This window comes from Macrobrachium nipponense, chromosome 48, assembly GCF_015104395.2.
Source record: "Macrobrachium nipponense isolate FS-2020 chromosome 48, ASM1510439v2, whole genome shotgun sequence".
Classification (NCBI taxonomy): Eukaryota; Metazoa; Arthropoda; class Malacostraca; order Decapoda; family Palaemonidae; genus Macrobrachium; species Macrobrachium nipponense.
This window is the reverse complement of record NC_087223.1, coordinates 19,982,180-19,989,555: the sequence shown is the minus strand read 5'-3', so window position 1 is coordinate 19,989,555 and position 7,376 is coordinate 19,982,180. Positions and strand designations below refer to the sequence as shown.

The 7,376-nt window shown below is 37.6% G+C and overlaps 1 long non-coding RNA gene across 1 annotated transcript; it reads left to right on the top strand.

The window, feature by feature from the left end:
• Positions 1 to 288: 288 nt before the first annotated feature.
• Positions 289 to 6,292, top strand: LOC135205101 (uncharacterized). Its single transcript, XR_010312478.1, has 4 exons — positions 289 to 412; positions 4,292 to 4,454; positions 4,899 to 5,069; positions 5,158 to 6,292. It is a non-coding gene; the product is annotated as an uncharacterized LOC135205101 (long non-coding RNA).
• The last annotated feature ends 1,084 nt before the right edge of the window (positions 6,293 to 7,376 follow it).

The window sequence follows — 7,376 nt, the reverse complement described above, 5'->3', positions numbered from 1 at the left end:
ACAGTCTCAATAATCCTATTGGCCTCACGTTTAATGTCATCTACTGGGTTCTTAGTAATTCTCTGGAATTTGCTGCTGTCTGACAGTATCTCATCCAACTTGTGGTGGTATTCCTCAGTGCGGATGAGTACAAATGCAGCGCACTGAGGAATACCACCACAAGTTGGATGAGATACTATTGGCCTCACGTTTATGTCATCTACTGGGTTTTCTTAGTAATTCTCTGGAATTTGCTGCTGTCGACAGTATCTCATCCAACTTGTGGTGGTATTCCTCAGTGCGGATGAGTACAACAGGCCATGAATCAAGAGAAGCGTCATCCCGTCTGAGGAAGAACTGCGAACGATTGGGTGTTTGAAGAGAAGGATCCAAACACAGCTCTCACCTGGGATATCAACAATGGCTGTTTGAGGTAAGCTTTGTTTTCTTTCATGATAACTATTTTTCATAGGGTCAACAACCGACTGGACTAGCCGAGCCACTGACTACCGCGTTTGTGGCCACCCTCCGAAAAAGTCCTTTAACTTCCTGACACCGGAGATGGTCTTTAGGCTATCTACCAGTTCTACAACACATTGCTATGTAGAGTTGGAAACATACTGGTAGGTTATTACTTTATATGGGGCTATGTCATCAGTCATTAGTTGTCATGTGTTTGATTTTATCACCACTACACAGCTTTCCTTGGCATTAATTCAGTTTATTCTTATGTTGAAATGAAAGAACTATGAATCCAAAGACAGGTAGGATATATTCCCCAAGAGATAATAATCCAATAAAAGGCCTGAAACGTATGCTCCGGGGATGGCGTTGCAAGATTAGGTTAGGCAGCTTAGGTTCTTTAGCCAAAATCCTCTAGATGGTGGAAGAGACGTTACCATAGGAGGTCTGATGCTACAACACTCTGTAGTTCGACCCCTCAATTTATTAGCTATTGCCATTAATTCTATGCCTCTACTTCTTAAAGAAACCTGTATTGTTTGCTGCAAATGTCGAGGAGCAATTATACCCCTTATTCAACTCTTGCACATCTTACAAAGCCAAAGATGCTTACTTAACTTGGCCACCAGCCATAGCAACACAATGACTGTTGTCATGCCACAGCCTCTTGCTTGAAATGTATCAACTCCTGGAATTGCTAAGCCCTTCAACTTTTTCAATTCCCCTTTCATCCTCCAATCATTTATTTTTACTGTGTTGGCTAATCTACAGAAAACCAGTGTAGATGATATAGGTGGCTGTTGTCTGCATAAAAGAATGAACTTTCTTTAGGTAATGGTTTCACTCATTTAGCATTATATGTATACATAATAGATTATACATGAACACACAGATTTTAGAATTTATATTCATAGGTGATTTGCTCCACGGGAATTGAAGAAAGTTGTTCAAGTTGCTCTACCGTTTTACCTCCACCGACCCTTTTCAACAGCTTTTATTGACTTGAACAACTTTCTTCAATTTCCCTGTGGAGCAAATAGCATATTCTAGCATCTTCATGAAACAGAAGATTAAAAGTATATATATATACATATTATGTATGATTATGATAACTTCAGCAGGTGATTCATTTATCACACATTACCATAGGTGAAAAATAAGAGACAGGGTGTAGGTCCTGATTGGTTTCAACTTTGTTTCCAAGCCACTGGCAAAATACTGATACATAGTATATGAATTCACACACATACACACACACACACACACACACACACACACACATATATATATATATATATATATATATATATATATATATATATATATATACTACAGAGACAGTATTAATGAACATACACAACCATTTGAGACTGCAGATCCTCCTACAGGTGGGTGTCAAGGCATGAGTGTCCTTCAAATTTGGCTGAAATTCACAATATACTCTCAAGGGATAATACTGATAAATGTAACCTGACCATAGAAAACTACAAATCCACTCCTGACAGGTGTCAGGGAGGCGGGGCTGGAAATCTCTTTAGCACTGCTGCCTCTATTTCCATTCATCTCTACTGCCTACTAGATTCAATGATGTTCCTTTCCAGTGCATTATTAGAATACACAATCCTTTTTGCCCCTTCCCAGTTGATGGCATGATAGTTCTCACTAACATGTACAAAAATACCACTGTGTCCCTGTGATATATGACACATTTTTTATGCTGTTCTATTCTCTTTTCCAATGCTTTACCCATTTGGCCAATATAAAAGTTATCACAAGACTTACGATCCTCTATCATTGTCAGGGAAGTTCTTGATAAGTATATTTTTTTCATTGATTTATTGCTCTTAAGTTAAGTATATCTTAGTTTAACCAGATCACTGAGCTAATTAACAGCTCTCCTAGGGTTCTTAAATGCAGCATTAACAACAACATTCTTAAGAAGAGGGATATCTTTCATATAATTCTTTTAGGCTTTGATACACAGTCTCTTTTGCTGCTTCTAATCCATTGTTTAATGCACTGTGAGAATATCACAGTTTCTTGTCCATATTCCTATTCTATCTATTTCTCATCTATCATATATTTGGGCCAACACACAAGTAATGCTTTTAAAAAAGATGTAATCACTGACATGTTAACCGTATTGCTTTGTACAGAATAGAAATGCACACCGGAAGAAATATTAGTAGGTTTTCTGTAAACACTGTATTTAAACCCATTACTCCTACTTCGCATGAGGGCATCCAAAAAGGGTAGGCACCCATCATTTTCCATGCCATAGAGCTAATTGATTAACTTGGAAAAAAAATTATTTATATCTTCGTTCTCTGGCCATACACAAATGATGTCGTCAACATACCTGAACCATATTATATTGCGTGGAATTAGGTTGTTTAATATTTTATTTAAATAACAGATGCCATATAGAAGTTACTTAGCACTGGGACAGAAGTCTTCCTATCGCCATACCAAAATTTTGTGAGTAAAATTTGCCATTGAATTAAAATTTACATTTACAAGAATTCGAAAAGTTAAGAGGGCACTGTGGGTATTACAATTACATATGTATCTGGTAATTAAAAATGACCGATAGATTCTATATATAATTATATATTTTCATCCTAAAAAGCAATAAAAGTAATTTTCAACTAGGCTACAGATGAGAGGCAGCAGATTTTTACTAAAAGCCTTAGTGTGGTCAGGTCGGCAACGTGACCTCGTTGGGATTATGGTAACCTGAGTTCATTTCCGCTACCGGACATTGTAAGTGCTTTCATATTTCTTGAACTTGGATCTCTAGGCTTTGTAGTGACAATCGTATCCAAACAAAACGCGAAGAATTCGAGAAGTTGAGAAGGCATATTGGCTATTACAATCATATATGTAATTGGTAAAAAGTGTCCAATAGATTATACACACACACACACACACACGCACACACACACACACACACATATATATATATATATATATATATATATATATATATATATATATATATATAGTATATATATATATATATATATATATATATCCATACATACAGCTGTTTATCCCAAGAGGGAGTTGCTACTCAAAAATTACAAGACAAACGATCACTGATACTTTTATACTCTGAATATTGAAATTTTGATGAACACCCTGTGCAAAAAACTCTCACCTTTCTAGCTGTTTATAACACCTATGCAAAGACCTCATCAGGAAAGAGGGGACATTGTTCAGAATCAAACGAAATGCAATTCATTCACAGTTCTGTTAACCTGCTTCTATCGCCAACAGGTGTCGAGTAGAGAAGTATGTTGGGAGGATGGCAGGTGACCTGAGGCTTCCCCAGACTCTGAAGACATTGTGGGCAAGTGTTCCTGATACTTCTGCCTGCATTCAGCTCCAGAACTTTCTCAGGGGCAGGGTGTACACTGGTTAATTCTTTGTGTGAGTGCATAGCCTATCTATTTAGCTATATGGTGCATTCACGTAGGAATTTATTTCCTCGCTGGACGAGTGGTTTTTGCGGGCTCGGCTGCCAATCCGGTGGTCCGAAGTTCGATTCCCAGCTCTGCCAACGCGGAAGCAGAGGAGTTTATTTCTGGTGATAGAAATTCATTTCTCGATATAATGTGGTTCGGATCCCACAATAAGCTGTAGGTCCCGTTGCTAGGTAACCAATTGGTTCCTAGCCACGTAAAAATATCTAATCCTTCGGGCCAGCCCTAGGAGAGCTGTTAATCAGCTCAGTGGTCTGGTAAAACTAAGATATACTTAACGTAACTTAACGTATGGAATTAAAATTTGAAAACGGTTCTTCAAATTGAAATGAACTTGTTCTCACTTTTATATATTTTTTTTCCAGGTGTCTGTACAAACCTTAATTTGGATCCAGAGATTAAGCCATTACCAGGCCATTTCCTGACGGACAGTTTCTGCCTCTACATCCCTGGAGTGACCTCCGTTGAGGATATTCTGAAAGCTACTGAAACAATTGCCATAAAGATCATGCCCACCACATTATTCCTGTATGTAGTTGTTGGTTTAACTCTGCTACCAAATCCAGAGGTGATATAACCAATGATCTAAATTCTTGGGTTTTATACTATAACTGCTATGCAAGACCTGTTGTCTTGGGTTTGTTGTTTTTTTAAATTTTTTTTTCATATCTATTTCGAATAAACGGAAGCACACAGTGCATATTTATTTTTGTTTTATACAACAATGATATTCAATGACCAACAAACTCAATGTAGATTTGACTTCTTCCAGCACGGGGTTAACCTCTTCCTCATCATAACTGACACATAAGTTTACACAAAGATGAAACCTTTATAGAAGCTTCAAAATGGTAGTTGACATCCCTTGGTCCAAGACTCGTCTTCTTGCCTTTTCCTGTTTTACCGCAGCATTGTTAAGTGTACTACAGTTTCCCCAGTTATCAGGCTAACTCTACTTTTACCTCCCAACAGAGGGCCGGACTATCTCCTGTTCCCACAGCTGAACCTGACGCAAGACGAAGAGGTAAACTGCTTCGTTTCCAATATGGAACGCCTGTGTGATATATACTCAATCATCCTTCCTAAGTCACTCAAGCAATCACAGAAATTCATTAAAAAATGTCAGAGTCTCGATATTGAATGGTAAGTATACCTCTGTCTCACTAGCATTATTGCTTTAACAAAGAAATATGTTTCTGACTCTTACTGATGAAACCATTGTTCATTCCAGGGAACTGCCTCGTTATTTAGGACCTAGTACCATTCCAAATCTGGACTCATGGTGAAATCACAGTGCCAACTAAGAAGTGCCTGGCGTTGTAGTGTCAGCTGTTCTCGAAGATGACCAGACCAAATCTATAGGTCCCGTCCACATGGTCGAGCTTTGCCCGACGAACTTTGTTCGATGTGACGTCAGAAGCGGGAAAAGTCAGAGCCTTATCTGCTATTTCTCTGCTTCTGACGTCACATCGAACAGAGTTCGTCAGACAAAGCTCGACCGTGTGGACGGGCCTTTAGAGCACCGTCATTTGAGTTCCCTCCATGTTTTTCCAAGTAGGGCCTTGTTTTTATTGGTCCTATGGCTGTGACAACAACAAAACGTGATTATCCAGAAAAGAGCTTCTTCAGATTTCCTAAGGACAAAGAACAGTAGGTGATTTTTGTGTGCGGAAATCTCTATAGATGGGCGTATATGGATTGTAACATGCAGCTGATCATCCGTGAATGTAACACCCATGTTATCGTTTTTGTTAAATGTATTAAGGCAATGCTAGTGGAAACTATGATCCATCAGGGAACCTTTTGGCGCCCAAAGCAAAGAGCTTTGTTTCTTGTTTATATCCCAGTCCAGCACAATGTTTTTAAAGTACAACGTGAATTGATGAGATATGTATACGTGTAAAGTTAATAGTCATAGGTTAATATACTTGGTACGAAAATATAGATTATGCTGACAATTTCGCATATTCATAGAAAGAGTTGATGAGATTTTTGTAACCAGAACAGCTACACTTATATGATCCTCGGGGATGTTGACAGAACTGATTGATTTATATCAGCATCGTATTCCCTCTGCTGTAGCACATGTAGCTAATCCTTAGTATTTAATGTCTATTGTCACTCTCAACCTGCGATGCAGACTTCATTATTATTCTAAATTTGAAACCCGGCATTTATCAAAATGCCAGGGTAAAAGCATAACAGAAAAGCCAAAATTCTCATGTATCAGTAATATAGCGTAGGTCAGAGCTGGTCAAAGAGTCGATTGCGGCCGCTTATTTGGTCGATCACCGTTCCCCCACAATCCTGTATAATCAAACAAAAGCACAAGTATATATATATATATATATATATATATATATATATATATATATATATATATATATATATATATATATATATATATATATAAGTCCCCAAGTAATGTGATTATGTAGTATGGTCGATCATAAAAGAGTTTCAGTCTTTAGAGCAGATCTCGGAGTCCAAAAGTCTGGCCACCACTGGCCTAGGTGATACATGTAGTTCACGCGCATGTACACTGTTTTACTACGTGAAACTGACCTGATAGCCTATATGCCATGCATTACTTATAAGCACTTCCAGAGTTTATGTCGTCATGTACCGTATATATATATTGTCAATAAAAAATGTTTAAGCATACATACCTTATTTTAATGCAGGTTCTAAACTGTATATGATTCAATAAAAAAAGACCTTATCTCTAAGTAATTTCTCTCCAAAAAATGCAAGTGCAAAAAGACACAACCTGATAATTGCAGAGCTTTCACATACGTAAAAGCAACAAAAATTTATAAAAATTTCACAGAAGATGCTCTGTGAAATGGGCACTTAGGGGAGGGAGAGAGGGAGGGAGAGATGGAGGATTTCGTTCCCACTCCTGTGACCAGAGTCTGGTCACTTGACTGGTAAAGGCCTCTAATACTAATATTTATCTATTTAATAGTTTATATATCTATCATATCAAGCATAACAGCTAATAACCTGAGCAATACATTGTAAAGCGTAGCGTGTTCAACAAATGACTTTTTCGAATAAAACAAAGAGCTTGTTAACACATTTAATTTGAAAATAATATTGAGATGATATATATTTCTCCATTATTCATTGATAATTATATATGTAATACATATATATAGCTATATAAAACAGTAAAAATATTGTAAATATTTACTGCATAGATATTCTGCTGCTCTCTGTGTAAGCTGCGATGCTAAAATTAATATGGGATCTTGCTGACAAACCACTAAGTGACGGTGCTCTATGAATTGCTCTGAGATGTCTTTCTGTTTCCCCATTTCAAAGCTTTATACCTTGGCTCATGATAAGCTCAACATTGGAAGAGAACTTTGGGTAATATGACGACACCTCAAAATCCTTTATAGGATAGCCGCGTAGGGGGTTAGAGCCGTCAGTGGATCTCATGTG